Below are 16,899 nucleotides of genomic sequence, written 5' to 3' on the forward strand. Positions count from 1 at the left end.
GAGAATCACCACGCCGCGCCGCTACGAAAGCTAGGGTTCGATGACGACGCGCGAGCAGCAGATGTGGGCGCTGTTCGACGGCGACGAGGTCCTGATGGGGAGGTTGAAGGAGATCGACTGGTGGTCTCCAATGGCGAAATCCCTCAATGACGCGTCGGAGATGGTGAGGGACAAGCTGCGCGGAGAGGAGATCCTCAGATGCTTCCCCAACTACGACCGCCAGCCGGCGATGGGGGTGCTCCTGTGGGCAATGCTCGAGGCGGAATCGCTGGTCCCGGAGGAGAGGGAGAAGTGGAAGGTGTTCCGCTCTCTCCGCTACCGCCTGATTCAGCCAAGGGTGCCGCCACCGGAGCCGCAGGCGCCGCCGCAGGCGGTGGTGATGGGGATTCCTGCCCCTGGATCCAGGTGGCTCCCGATCGAGATCGAGGAGGATGCGGAGATCGAGGAGATGGAGGAGGAGGTGGCGATGCCGCCACGGCGGAGGACCAAGGTGCCTCCGACCCCGACCGCACTCCCTCGCCGTTCCCCGCGTTTCCAGAGGCGCTCGCCTCGCCTCCTTGCTCTCTCCCGCCGCCAGTAGGGTGCTCGCCGGCTGGCAATCGCTTTTGGTTGCTGGCCGGTGAGGGCTCCAAGGAGGAGGGGGAGGGGGAGGTCCTCGTCTTCAAATCAGGTATGATTAGCGCTTCGAAATATTTGGTATCTACTGCTTCAATTGAGGTGGATGATACTAACAGTAGAAGTAAATTGGGGGAAAATAGGCTTGATAATAGGAATGGGATTAGAAAAGGACCTAAATCTCAGAAGAATGAGGACTGGTGTAGGACTTCTTTTGTTTCTGCTAGCCCAGATCATGGGGGGGCTTGGGATAAGAAAAAGGATATGAGGGTGGGTGATGAAATTAAATATACTGGTGTAGATGCTAGGATTGTGCAAGAACATATGGGGGAAAATAAAGTACATCCCATAATCCCTTTGTTTGGGGATGACGATTTGGATTTTGGGGAAATTGAAATGCAAAAGACCCCAATGCAGCCTATTTGGCTACAAAAGAGGGAAAGATGGGGGATTCTGATACTGAGGAAAAGTTGAGACCCCTGATCCTTTTTGGGGGCTCAATGGGAAAGGATTTAAATCTGGATGTGGATGTGGGCCTGCCGTGGTGGAGGCCTGGTGGTTTGGAGCCCAACCCAACCCAAAAATGGGAGAGGGCCCTGGCTGGTATAAAAGAGGGAGTGGAGATGAGTGGGAAGCAATCCTTTCTCTTAGGGTTTCCCCCTCTCCTCCCCTCGCCGCCACAAGAAGAAGTGATGTCAGGAAATTTCGGTAGAGGATTTGGTGCCCACAGATTCGTCGAGGAGGAGGAAATGGGCAAACAGGAGGGAGGTTCAATCAAGCAGACAGGGGAGGGGGGTGGACTGGAGGATTTGCTGATATTGAGGAACAACATATTAAGAGACTGAGAGGGATGCTCTCAGGGAAAAAAAGTGGCAAAAAAAGCTCACCAGCACTAGACTGTGTGAAGCAAACAGTTGGGATTGGGGTCCTTCAAAGAAGAAGAAAAGGAAGGAGGACTTAGTAGAATTTTTATTGATTCTTAATTGGGATAAAATTGACCAATAAGATGAGAGGGGTTTTCTGGAATGTGAGGGGTATTGGACAAGATCACAAAAAGAGATACATTAGAGAAATTATTCTAGAACAGAAGCTAGACTTTATTGGGATCTCTGAGACCATAAAGCAAGACTTCACAAAAAATGAGCTGCACAATTTATATGGGGGGAAGAACTTCCAATGGAGTTGGAACCCTCCTAGAGGTATGTCTGGAGGGATATTGGTGGGAATTAATAAAGATATGTTTGATGTTGAGGCCATTGAAAAAGGACAATATTTTTTTAGAATGTTAGTTTTTGATAAAAATATTAAAATGCACTGGAACCTGGTAACTGTTTATGGGGATGCACAGAAGGAAGGAAAAGCCAGCTTCCTTGCTGAATTGGCAAGATTATATCATGGTAATCCTCTGCCTTGCTTGGTTGGGGGAGATTTTAACATTATTAGAAATGGGAAGGAAAAAAACAAACCCATGCTTAATGAACAATGGCCCTTTGTGTTTAATGTTATTATTGAACAAGCAGGGCTGAGGGAACTGCCTCTTAATGGGAGGAAATACACTTGGGCTAATAATCAGGAAAATCCTACTTTTGAAAAGTTGGATAGGGTGTTGATGTGCCCAGCTTGGGAGGAGAAATATCCACTAACTATATTACAAGCTTTTGCTAGAGAAATTTCTGATCATACCCCCATGTTCTTAGATACAGGGGAGGCACATATGCATAAGTACATCTTCAAATATGAAAATGCTTGGTTATTGAGGGAGGGTTTCAGAGAGTTGGTATATAACACTTGGAATGAGAGATATTGTGGGGACATTCTGGATAGATGGCAATCAAGATTAAGAAAACTGAGGAAAAGAGCTAAAGGCTGGAACAGAAACATGGACGCTTGGTATAGGAAAATTAAACTGGATATAATAAGGAAGCTTGATGATTTAGACAAGAGAGCTGAGATTATGGGGTTAGGTGTTGTGGATAGAAATGAACAGAAGGAGCTTAGAGCTCAACTGAAAAGAGTAATGCTACAAGAGGAAATGAAATGGCTACAGAGATATAAAGATACAGAAATTAAAGATGGGGATGGAAATACTAGGTACTATCATGCTAAGGTGAATGGGAGGAGAAGGAAAAATAGAATTCTCTCCCTGAAGTAGGAGGAAGGGATTATAAAAGGGGATGGTATGCTAATGGATTATATAACCAAATTTTACAAAGAATTATTTGGACATCCTGAAGAGTCTAATATTTCTTTGAGGGAGATGGAAATGGACAAACTTGATACACAGGATAAAGAAGAACTTTTGGCACCCTTTTCCCTAACTGAAATACATCAGGTTGTCTTTGGGATGAAAAGAAACAGAAGCCCAGGCCCTGATGGGTTCCCTACTGATTTTTATCAAGACTTCTGGGAAGTGGTTAAGTAGGATTTGAAAGCTCTAGTGGATAGTTTTGCAAAAGGGGAAATCAATATTGCCAGACTCAATTATGGCATAATCACTTCGGTGCCAAAAACCAATGATGCTAAACAAATTCAGAAGTTTAGACCTATTTGTCTTTTAAATGTCAGTTTTAAGATCATTACTAAAGTACTGATGAATAGGCTGGCTAAATGTGTGGCCCCTGTGATCTCCAGAACACAGACTGCCTTTATTAAGGGCATATATATAATGGAGGGGGTGGTAATTCTACATGAGGCCTTGAACTCCATCCATAAGAATAAAGAAGATGCCCTAATATTCAAAGTAGACTTTGAGAAGGCATATGATAAAATTAAATGGCCCTTTGTGATTCAAATGTTAAAAATGAAAGGATTTCCTGATAAATGGTGTGGCTGGGTAATGGAAACTATGAGAGGGGGACATGTTGGAGTTAGAGTGAATGATGAAATTGGTCCATATTTTAAAACTTTTATAGGTTTAAGGCAAGGGGATGCTATGTCACCTTTGCTATTTGACATAGATGTTGATGCCTTAGCCATTCTTATGAATAATGCTCTGAAGCATGATCTGGTTAAGGGGGGTGTTAAATAAAAAAGAAGACAAGGGGATTAATATGTTACAATATGCTGATGACACCATATTCTTGATCAAAGATGAGGTGGAAAGTGTGAAAAATCTCAAATTCATTCTAGGGACTTTTGAGCAAATGTTTGGGCTTAAAATTAATTTCCATAAAAGTGAATTGTTGTTGTTTGGCAAGGCAAAAGAGAAACAAGTAATATATCAAGAAATACTGACATGCAAAATGGGGAGTCTACCTATTAGATACTTAGGGATGCCTGTGGCAGAAACCAGAATTAGAAATACACATTGGGATTGTGTGTCTGATAAGATTGAAAAGAGGTGTGGATGTTGGCAAGGGAAGTTGCTGGGATCCATTGCTAGCAGAATCACCCTGGTGCAAGCATGCCTGACCAATATCCCCCTATTCATGATGTCCTTTTATGCTATGCCCAAAGGGGTGATAAAGAAAGCAGATTTTTTCAGGGCCAGGTTGGTCTGGCAGGAAGATGAGAATGTTCAAAAATATCACCTAGTGAATTGGAAAGAATGCTGTTTACCCAAGGAGGTAGGTGGTTTAGGGATACTGAATCTTGAAATAATGAACATTGCTCTTTTTGCTAAATGGTTCTGGAAGATGGAGACTGAGGAAGGTCTTGTCGGAGAACGTAGTAATTTCAAAAAAAATCCTACGCACACGCAAGATCATGGTGATGGCATAGCAACGAGAGGGGAGAGTGTTCGTCCACGTACCCTCGTAGAATGTAAGCGGAAGCGTTATGACAACACGGTTGATGTAGTCGTACGTCTTCACGATCCGACCGATCCAAGCACCGAACGTACGGCACCTCCGAGTTCAGCACACGTTCATCTCGATGAAGATCCCCGGGCTCCGATCCAGCAAAGCTTCGGGGATGAGTTCCGTCAGCACGACGGCGTGGTGACGATGATGATGTTCTACCGGCGCAGGGCTTCGCCTAAACTCCGCGACGATATGACCGAGGTGGAATATGGTGGAGGGGGGCACCGCACACGGCTAAGGAATGATCCGTAGATCAACTTGTGTATCTCTGGGGTGCCCCCCTGCCCCCGTATATAAAGGAGCAAGGGGAGGAGGCGGCCGGCCAGGGAGAGGCGCGCCAAGGGGAGTCCTACTCCCACCGGGAGTAGGACTCCCTCCTTCCTTGTTGGAGTAGGAGAAGGGGGAAAGAGGGTGAGAGGAGGAAGGAAAGAGGGGCTGCACCCCTTGTCCAATTCGGACCAGAGGGGGGCTGCGCGCCTCCTTCCTTTCGGCCTCTCTCCTCAATTCCCTTATGGCCCAATAAGGCCCATACACTCCCCGGCGAATTCCCGTACCTCTCCGGTACTCCGAAAAATGCCCGAATCACTCGGAACCTTTCCGAACTCCGAATATAGTCATCCAATATATCGATCTTTACGTCTCGACTATTTTGAGACTCCTCGTCATGTCCCCGATCTCATCCGGGACTCTGAACTCCTTCGATACATCAAAACTCATAAACTCATAATATAACTGTCATCGAAACCTTAAGCGTGCGGACCCTACGGGTTCGAGAACTATGTAGACATGACCTAGAACTATTCTTGGTCAATAACCAATAGTGGAACCCGGATGCCCATATTGGCTCCTACATATTCTACGAAGATCTTTATCGGTCAAACCGCATAACAACATACTTTGTTCCCTTTGTCATCGGTATGTTACTTGCCCGAGATTCGATCGTCGGTATCCAATACCTAGTTCAATCTCGTTACCGGCAAGTCACTTTACTCGTTCTGTAACACATCATCTTATAACTAACTCATTAGTTACAATGCTTGCAAGGCTTAGGTGATGAGTATTACCGAGAGGGCCCAGAGATACCTCTCCGACAATCGGAGTGACAAAACCTAATCTTGAATTATGCCAACCCAACATGTACCTTCGGAAACACCTGTAGAGCACCTTTATAATCACCCAGTTACGTTGTGACGTTTGGTAGCACACAAAGTGTTCTTCCGGTAAACGGGAGTTGCACAATCTCATAGTTGCAGGAACTTTGTATAAGTTATAAAGAAAGCAATAGCAACATACTAAACGATCAAGTGCTAGGCTAACGGAATGGGTCATGTCAATCACATCATTCTCCTAATGATGTGATCCCATTAATCAAATGACAACACATGTCTATGGTTAGGAAACATAACCATCTTTGATTAATGAGCTAGTCAAGTAGAGGCATACTAGTGACACTATGTTTGTCTATGTATTCACACATGTATTATGTTTCCGGTTAATACAATTCTAGCATGAATAATAAACATTTATCATGATATAAGGAAATAAATAATAACTTTATTATTGCCTCTAGGGCATATTTCCTTCAGTCTCCCACTTGCACTAGAGTCAATAATCTAGTTCACATCGCCATGTGATTTAACACTAATATTCACATCTGCATGTGATTAATACCCATAGTTCACATCATCATGTGATCAACACCCAAAGGTTTTACTAGAGTCAATAATCTAGTTCACATCGCTATGTGATTAACACCCAAAAGAGTACTAAGGTATGATCATGTTTTGCTCGTGAGAGAAGCTTAGTCAACGGGTCTGTCATATTCAGAGCCGTATGTATTTCGCAAATATTCTTTGTCCACAATGCTCTGCTCGGAGCTACTCTAGCTAATTGCTCCCACTTTCAATATGTATCCAGATTGAGACTTAGAGTCATCTAGATTGGTGTAAAAGCTTGCATCGTTGTAACTTTTATGACGGGCTCTTTTATCACCTCCATAATCGAGAAACATCTCCTTAGTCCTCACTAAGGATATTCTTGACCCATGTCCAGTGATCTACTTATTAGATCAAAATTGTATTCCTTTGCCAAACACAGAGCAAGGTATACAATAGGTCTGGTTCACAACATAGCATACTTTATAGAACCTATGACTGAGGCATAGGGAATGACTTTTCATTCTCTTTCTATTTTCTGCAATGGTCAGGTCTTGAGTCTTACTCAACTTCACACCTTGTAACACAGGCAAGAACTCCTTCTTTGACTGTTCCATTTTGAACTATTTCAAAAATTTATCAAGGTATGTACTCATTGAAAAATCTTATCAAGCGTCTTGATCTATCTATATAGATCTTGATGCTCAATGTGTAAGTAGCTTCACCGAGGTCTTGCTTTGAAAAACTCTTATTCAAGTATCCTTTCATGCTATCCAGAATTTCCATATCAGTTCCAATTAACAATATGTCATCCACATATAATATTAGAAATGCTACAGAGCTCCCACTCACTTTCTTGTAAATACAGGCTTCTTCAAAATTCTGTATAAAACCATATGTTTTGATCAACTCATCAAAGCATATATTCCAACTCCGAGATGCTTGCACCAGTCCATAGTTGGATCGCTGAAGCTTGCACAATTTGTTAACACCTTTAGGATTGAAAAAACCTTCTGGTTACATCATATACAACTCTTCTTTGAGAAAACCATTAAGGAATGCAGTTTTGTTTATCCATTTGCCAGATTTCATAAAATGCGGCAATTGCTAACATGATTCAGATAGACTTAAGCATAGATACGAGTGAAAAATTCTCATCGTAGTCAACACCTTGAACTTGTCGAAAACCTTTTGCGACAATTCTAGCTTTGTAGATAGTAACACTATCAGCGTCCGTCTTCCTCTTGAAGATCCATTTAATCTCAATGTCTCGCCGATCATTGGGCAAGTCAATCAAAGTCCATACTTTGTTTTCATACATGGATCTTATCTCAGATCTCATGGCCTCAAGCCATTTTGCGGAATCTGGGCTCACCATCGCTTCTTCATAGTTCGTAGGTTCGTCATGGTCTAGTAACATAACTTCCAGAACAGGATTACCGTACCACTCTGGTGCGGATCTTACTCTGTAAGACCTACGAGGTTCTGTAGTAACTTAATCTGAAGTTTCATGATCATCATCATTAACTTCCTCACCAATTGGTGTAGTAGTCACAGGAACAGATTTCTGTGATGAACTAATTTCGAATAAGGGAGCAGGTACAGTTACCTCATCAAGTTCTACTTTCCTCCCACACACTTCTTTCGAGAGAAACTTCTTCTCTAGAAAGGATCCATTCTTGGCAACGAATGTTTTGCCTTCGGATCTGTGATAGAAGGTGTACCCAACAGTTTCCTTTGGGTATTCTATGAAGACGCACTTCTCCGATTTGGGTTCGAGCTTATCAAGTTGAAAACCTTTTTCGTATAAGCATCGCAACTCCAAACTTTAAGAAACGACAGCTTAGGTTTACTGCTAAACCATAGTTCATACGGTGTCATCTCAACGGATTTAGATGGTGCTCTATTAAACGTGAATGCAGCTATCTCTAATGCATAACCCCAAAACGATAGTGGTAAATCGGTAAGAAACATCATAGATTGTACAATATCCAATAAAGTACGGTTATGACATTCGGACACACCATTACGCTGTGGTGTTCCGGGTGGCGTGAGTTGCAAAACTATTCCGCATTGTTTTAAATGTAGACCAAACTCATAACTCAAATATTCTCCTCCACGATCAGATTGTAGAAATTTATTTTCTTGTTACGATGATTTTCAACTTCACTCTGAAATTCTTTGAACTTTTCAAAGGTTTCGGACTTATGTTTCCTTAAGTAGATATACCCATATCTTCTCAAATCATCTGTGAAGGTCAGAAAATAATGATACTTGCCGCGAGCCTCAACACTCATCAGATCGCATACATCAGTATGTATTATTTCCAATAAGTCAGTTGCTCGCTCTATTGTTCCGGAGAACGGAGTCTTTAGTCATCTTGCCCATAAGGCATGGTTCGCAAGCATCAAGTGATTCATAATCAAGTGATTCCAAAATCCCATCAGCATGGAGTTTCTTCATGCGCTTTACACCAATATGACCTAAACTGCAGTGCCACAAATAAGTTGCACTATCATTATTAACTTTGCATCTTTTGGTTTCAATATTATGAATATGTGTATCACTACGATCGAGATCCAACAAACTATTTTCATTGGGTGTATGACCATCAAAGGTTTTATTCATTTAAATAGAGCAACAATTATTCTTTGATTTATGAATAACTGTATTCATGCTCAACGCAAACACCAAATAACATTTATTTAGGTTCAACACTAATCTCGAAAGTATAGGGAGTGTGCGATGATGATCATATCAATCTTGGAATCACTTCCAACATACATCGTCACTTCACCCTCAACTAGTTTCTGTTTATTCTGTAACTCCTGTTTCGAGTTACTAATCTTAGCAACCGAACAAGTATCAAATACTCAGGGGTTACTATAAACACTAGTAAGGTACACATCAATAACATGTATATCAAATATACCCTTATTCACTTTGCCATCCTTCTTATCCACCAAATATTCAAGGCATTTCCGCTTCTAGTGACCATTCCCTTTGCAGTGTAAGCACTCAGTTTCAGGCTTTGGTTCAGCTTTGGGCTTCTTCATGGGAGTGACAACTTGCTTGTCATTCTACTTGAAGTTCCCCTTTCTTTCCCTTTGCCCTTTTTCTTGAAACTAGTGATCTTGTCAACCATCAACACTTGATGCTCTTTCTTGATTTCTAACTTCATTGATTTCAACATCACGAAGCGCTCGGGAATCGTTTTCGTCATCCCTTGCATACTATAGTTCATCACAAAGTTCTACTAACTTGGTGATGGTGACTAGAGAATTCTGTCAATCACTATCTTATCTGGAAGATTAACTCCCACTTGATTCAAGCGATTGAAGTACCCAGACAATCTGAGCACATGCTCACTAGTTGAGCGATTCTCCTCCATCTTTTAGCTATAGAACTTGTTGGAGACTTCATATCTCTCAACTCGGGTATTTGCTGGAAATATTAACTTCAACTCTTGGAACATCTCATATGGTCCATGACATTCAAAACGTCTTTGAAGTCCCGATTCTAAGCCGTTAAGCATGGTGCACTAAACTATCAAGTAGTCATCATATTGAGCTAGCCAAACGTTCATAACGTTTGTATCTGCTCCTGCAATAGGTCTATCACCTAGCGGTGCATCAAGGACATAATTCTTCTGTGCAGCAATGAGGATAAACCTCAGATCACGGATCCAATCCGCATCATTGCTACTAACATCTTTCAACACAATTTTTCTCTAGGAACATATCGAAATAAACATATGAAAGCAATAACGCAAGCTATTGATCTACAACATAATTTGCAAAATACTACCAGGACTAAGTTCATGATAAATTTAAGTTCAATTAATTATATTACTTAAGAACTCCCACTTATAAAGACATCCCTCTAATCCTCTAAGTGATCACGTGATCCAAATCAACTAAACCATAACCGATCATCACGTGAGATGGAGTAGTTTTCAATGGTGAACATCACTATGTTGATCATATCTACTATATGATTCACGCTCGACCTTTCGGTCTCCGTATTCCGAGGCCATATCTGCATATGTTAGGCTCGTCAAGTTTAACCTGAGTATTCCGCGTGTGCAAAACTGTCTTGCACCCGTTGTAGATGGACGTAGAGCTTATCACACCCGATCATCACGTGGTGTCTGGGCACGACGAACTTTGGCAACGGTGCATACTCAGGGAGAACACTTCTTGATAATTTTAGTGTGAGATCATCTTAAAATGCTACCGTCAATCAAAGCAAGATAAGATGCATAAAGGATAAACATCACATGCAATCAATATAAGTGATATGATATGGCCATCATCATCTTGTGCTTGTGATCTCCATCTCTGAAGCACCGTCGTGATCACCACCGTCACCGGCGCGACACCTTGATCTCCATCGTAGCATCGTTGTCGTTACTCCATCTATTGCTTCTACGACTATCGCTACCGCTTAGTGATAAAGTAAAGCAATTACAGGGCGTTTGCATTTCATACAATAAAGCAACAACCATATGGCTCCTGCCAGTTGCCGATAACTTCGGTTACAAAACATGATCATCTCATACAATAAAATATAGCATCACGTCTTGACCATATCACATCATAACATGCCCTGCAAAAACAAGTTAGACGTCCTCTACTTTGTTGTTGCAAGTTTTACGTGGCTGCTACGGGCTTAGCAAGAACCGTTCTTACCTACGCATCAAAACCACAACGATAGTTTGTCAAGTTGGTGCTGTTTTAACCTTCGCAAGGACCGGGCGTAGCCACACTCAATTCAGCTAAAGTGAGAGAGACAGACACCCGCCGGTCACCTTTAAGCAACGAGTGCTCGTAGCGGTGAAACCAGTCTCGCGTAAGCGTACGCGTAATGTCGGTCCGGGCCGCTTCATCTCACAATACCGCCGAACCAAAGTATGACATGCTGGTAAGCAGTATGACTTATATCGCCCACAACTCACTTGTGTTCACTCGTGCATATGACATCTACGCATAAAACCTGGCTCGGATGCCACTGTCGGAGAACGTAGTAATTTCAAAAAAAATCCTACGCACACGCAAGATCCTGGTGATGGCATAGCAACGAGAGGGGAGAGTGTTCGTCCACGTACCCTCGTAGACCGTAAGCGGAAGCATTATGATAACGTGGTTGATGTAGTCGTACGTCTTCACGATCCAACCGATCCAAGCACCGAACGTACAGCACCTCCGAGTTCAGCACACGTTCAGCTCGATGACGATCCCCGGGCTCCGATCCAGCAAAGCTTCGGGGATGAGTTCCGTCAGCACGACGACGTGGTGACGATGATGATGTTCTACCGGCGCAGGGCTTCGCCTAAACTCTGCGACGATATGACCGAGGTGGAATATGGTGGAGGGGGGCACCGCACACGGCTAAGGAACGATCCGTAGATCAACTTGTGTATCTCTGGGGTGCCCCCCTGCCCCCGTATATAAAGGAGCAAGGGGAGGAGGCGGCCGGCCAGGGAGAGGCGCGCCAAGGGGAGTCCTACTCCCACCGGGAGTAGGACTCCCTCCTTCCTTGTTGGAGTAGGAGAAGGGGGAAAGAGGGGGAGAGGAGGAAGGAAAGAGGGGCTGCACCCCTTGTTCAATTCGGACCAGAGGGGGGCTGCGCGCCTCCTTCCTTTCGGCCTCTCTCCTCAATTCCCGTATGGCCCAATAAGGCCCATATACTCCCCGGCGAATTCCCGTAACTCTCCGGTACTTCGAAAAATACCCGAATCACTCGGAACCTTTCCGAACTCCGAATATAGTCGTCCAATATATCGATCTTTACGTCTCGACCATTTTGAGACTCCTCGTCATGTCCCCGATCTCATCCGGGACTCCAAACTCCTTCGGTACATCAAAACTCATAAACTCATTATATAACTGTCATCGAAACCTTAAGCGTGCGGACCCTACGGGTTCGAGAACTATGTAGACATGACCTAGAACTATTCTTGGTCAATAACCAATAGCGGAACCTGGATGCCCATATTGGCTCCTACATATTCTACGAAGATCTTTATCGGTCAAACCGCATAACAACATACTTTGTTCCCTTTGTCATCGGTATGTTACTTGCCCGAGATTCGATCGTCGGTATCCAATACCTAGTTCAATCTCGTTATCGGCAAGTCTCTTTACTCGTTCTATAACACATCATCTTATAACTAACTCAGTAGTTACAATGCTTGCAAGGCTTAGGTGATGAGTATTACCGAGAGGGCCCAGAGATACCTCTCCGACAATCGGAGTGACAAAACCTAATCTTGAATTATGCCAACCCAACATGTACCTTCGGAAACACCTGTAGAGCACCTTTATAATCACCCAGTTACGTTGTGACGTTTGGTAGCACACAAAGTGTTCTTCCGGTAAACGGGAGTTGCACAATCTCATAGTTGCAGGAACTTTGTATAAGTTATAAAGAAAGCAATAGCAACATACTAAACGATCAAGTGCTAGGCTAACGGAATGGGTCATGTCAATCACATTATTCTCCTAATGATGTGATCCCATTAATCAAATGACAACACATGTCTATGGTTAGGAAACATAACCATCTTTGATTAATGAGCTAGTCAAGTAGAGGCATACTAGTGACACTATGTTTGTCTATGTATTCACACATGTATTATGTTTCCGGTTAATACAATTCTAGCATGAATAATAAATATTTATCATGATATAAGGAAATAAATAATAACTTTATTATTGCCTCTAGGGCATATTTCCTTCAGGTCTTTGGCAGAATATATTGGATGAAAAATACAAAAAGGGTGGCTGTCTGGCACTAGTCAGCAAGAGGCCTGGGGACTCCTAATTCTGGGCTAACTTGTTGAAAATTAAGGAGATCTTTTACAAATTTATTAAGAAAAAGGTAGGGAATGGAAGAAACACTAGGTTTTGGGAGGATTCCTGGGTTGATGATAAACCTTTGAGAGAGGCATATCCTAAATTGCATGACATAAGCTTTGACCACAATATTACTGTGGAAGAGGCCATACAAAAGGGATGGCATGGGTTCGCATTTAGAAGGACCTTGTATGGAGAGACTTTGGGGTTATGGAATTTCCTCAAAAAGAGATGTGAGGAAATTCCAATGCAGGGAGGGGCAGACAAAGTACTCTGGACCCTCACTGCTGACCATAGGTTTTTTGTAGGATCCCTTTATAGAAATTTGGTTACTGTAGGGGTGAAATTCCCTCAGAAATACCTATGGAAAACTAAGATACCTGCAAAACTAAAAGTGTTTTTATGGTTAGTCAATAAAAAAAGTATTCTAACTAGAGATGTGTTGCTGAAAAAGGGCTGGAAGGGGGGAAAGGAATGTGTTCTTTGTGGGAAAGATGAATCGATTGATCATATGTTTTTTTCCTGTCCTGCTGCTTCATTGTTATGGAGCTTGGTTAGATGTGTTTGTGGATTTAGAACTGTTGCACTAAATGTGAAAGACTGTTTTGGGGATTGGGTTAGGAAATTTAATAAAGAAGATAAAAAAATGGTTCTGGTTGGGATTTCAGCTCTGTTCTGGGCAATTTGAAAAAGCAGAAATGCTATTATCTTTGAAAAGAAAAGGATAAATGATCCTTTCTGAAAGAACATGCGGTTCCCCCATGTTTGGTTTTGGTAATTGATGACAATCTCTATGGACTAATGGTTGTCTTGAGTTATATTCCAAGGATTTGTCCATAGGCTTTTCTTGAAGTCCATGTGTTGGTTTCAAGGAGTTTATGCGTTGACCAAGGTGCTATTAAGGAATTAGCCAAAGATTGGTCATGTGAGTGTTGAGCTTATTGCAAGCATGTTTTGAAGAAGAAGATTGTGTGATCATTCATGTTTACCTTCAAGACATCACCCAAATGAAGAGAGTTGGAAAGATTCAAGGTTGATCAAGACTAAGTCAAGAGTGAATCAAGTTGATCAACTCACAAAGTGTAGAAGATGTACCGAGAGGGATCAAGTGATCCCATGGTATGGTAACCATTGTCAATTATTCTCTGTGTAATAACTCATGGTCTTCGTGAGAGTTCTTTGTGGGGTTAGGATGCGGTGTGCAAGTTCAAGTGATGCATCACGAAGAGATCAAGTGCTTGAAGCTTGTCGTCCATTGTGGTGACAATGGACTTGTGAAGATGAGCCGAAGGGTGGCTCACCCATAGTGGACTATGGAGGAGCAATCATCTAGTCTTCATCGAGCCAACGCAATCAAGAAATGTGGTCCAACTTGAGGGAGTCAAGATCGTCATCATCTAGGTCAAGTGGACCATGTGCAAGGCAAAGGTTTGCCCTTGATAGGTTTTCTATTTTACCGGTCTCATGGTGGTAGTTGGGAGACCGGGTTATAGGATCGATTGTCGTACTATCAAGGGGGCTCTCGATGAGTAGCTTGATCGTATTGTTCGTAGAGAGCTCAAACCACTGCATCCTTGCATCATCTTTCTTGGTTCTTGTTCGGTTCTCTTTGTGAGATTTGGAGCTTATGGTCATCTTGATGACAAGCTCGAGTTCATCGAAAACGGAGTTCACATGCATCTTCTATGACCAGTTGTTGTTTTGATGCTACTCGTTGGCTTGTATCCAACAAGCTTGAGTTTGCTCAATTCAGAGCTCATTTGCAGAAGTTATGGCAGTTCTGGTTTTATTGTATCCCTCTGTTGTCTTCTCTGCAAAATGAAGGACTCCTAGTGTTGTTGTTCTGGGGCATGCGGTAGTACTGCTCTCCAGAGCGGTAGTACCGCAGGCACTCGCGGTAGTACCGCAGTCCCCTGCGGTAGTACTGCAGGTGCTCACGGTAGTACCGCTATGTGAGAGCGGTAGTACCGTGGCCTCAGGCTAGGCGCAGCTGCTCGAGCGGCAGTAGGGGCAGATGTAATTTTTTACATCCGCGCCCTACGCGGTAGTACCGCGCGATGGGCGCGGTAGTACCGTGGTCTCTGGCTAGGCATAGCAGCATGAGCGGATGTACGGGTGGATGTAATTTTTTACATCCACGCCCTACGCGGTAGTACCGCTCCAGGTGTGCGGTAGTACCGTGCCGAATTTTTGCGCAGGTCCTCCCTCAGCGGAAGTAGGTACGGAAGTAATTTTTTACTCCTGTGCTTTCTCTGCGCCTAGTGTTGCCTGCCTTATGGTAGTACCGTAGGGGCACGCGGTAGTACCGCTCGTTGCCCTGTGCAACATGCCTTCATCTGGCCAGTGCCGCACAAGCGGTAGTACCGCAACCAGCAGCAGTAGTACCACAGCCAACCGCGGTAGTACCGTAGTTTGGTGCGGTAGTACCGCGTCGTGCGGGCTGAGTGAGGGGATAACGGTTGGATTTTTTTCCCTCCTATAAAAGGGGGCCTTCTTCCCCATTGAGTCTTATCCTTTGAGCTCGTGTTCTTCCCCCATTGTTGACCTTCTCCGAGCTTGCTATCTCTCAATCCCTCCATGGATTCTTGCTAGTTTTGGGGGGGAAAGAGAGAGGAGATCTAGATCCACATTTCCACCAATCACTTTCTCCTCTATGTGAGGGGAACCCCTTGGATCTAGATCTTGGAGTTCTTGGTGTTCTCCTTCTTGTTCTTCCTCTCATTTTCCTCCCTAACATTAGTTGCTTCGGTGGGATTTGGGAGAGAAGGACTTGGGCACTCCGTGTGCCCTTGCCATTGCATTTGGTGCATCGGTTTGAGTTCTCCACGGTGATACGTGGAAGTTTCAAGTTGAGAAGCTTATTACTCTTGGGTGCTTGGTGCCCTTGAGCTTGTTCCTCTTGGGTGCTTTGGCGCCCTAGACGGTTGGTGGTGCTTGGAGCTCAATCATTGTGGTGTAAAGCTCCGGGCAAGCGTCGGGGTCTCCAATTAGGTTGTGGAGATCGCCCCGAGCAATTTGACGGGTACTGATGACCGCCCCCAAGGGTTGCCAAAGTGTACGGGTTCGGTGACCGACCCCAAGGGTTGCCATTTGTACGGGTTCGGTGACCGCCTTCAAGGGTCCCTTAGTGGAATCACGGCATCTTGCATTGTGCGAGGGCGTGAGGAGATTACGGTGACCCTAGTGGCTTCTTGGGGAGCATTGTGCCCCCACACCGCTCCAAACGGAGATTAGCATCCGCAAGGGTGTGAACTTCGGGATACATCATCGTCTCCGCGTACCTCGGTTATCTCTTACTCGAGCCCTTTAATTATGCACTTTAATTTGTGATAGCCATATTGTTCTTTGTTATATATCTTGCTATCACATAGTTACTTATCTTGCTTACCATAAGTTGTTGGTGCACATAGGTGAGCCTAGTTGTTGTAGGTTTTGTGCTTGACAAATTAACCGTTAGGTTTATTCCGCATTTGTTCAAGCCTCTACGTAATTATTTTAAAGCGCCTATTCCCCCCCCCCCCCCTCTAGGCGACATCCTCGATCTTTCAATTTCTATATTGTCAAAATGATGTGCAGATGGTTAACTGACTGGTCTATTTTGCAGATAAAGGAGCCGTCAAAAAAAATGCTGGAGCTGGGAGCAAGGGTGCTAGAACGAGCAGCAGTTGAGGTGTTTATGGCCAAACAAGGGTGGAAGATCAATGTAGCAAGGCTGGAATGAAGAAACTCTTGTTGCGGTGACCCTGAAGTTGTTGTTCTTCTAGTTGTTGCTAGGGTTCCTTCAGCTCCATGGGTGCTTTTGATGTAATGATGATCGGTTTAGGTTTGGATTGTGTCGTCGCTTGAACTTGTTTTGGGTCCTAACGCGGTGTGGTTGGCCTGTGTTGGCCTTCTGGGATGTTGCGATGTTATTCTGGTAGCATTTTTTTAGTCCTTTCTTTTAGGCTGAACTCGGTTATGAACTTTGGTGGT

Source organism: Triticum dicoccoides, chromosome 5B, assembly GCF_002162155.2.
Source record: "Triticum dicoccoides isolate Atlit2015 ecotype Zavitan chromosome 5B, WEW_v2.0, whole genome shotgun sequence".
Lineage (NCBI taxonomy): Eukaryota > Viridiplantae > Streptophyta > Magnoliopsida > Poales > Poaceae > Triticum > Triticum dicoccoides.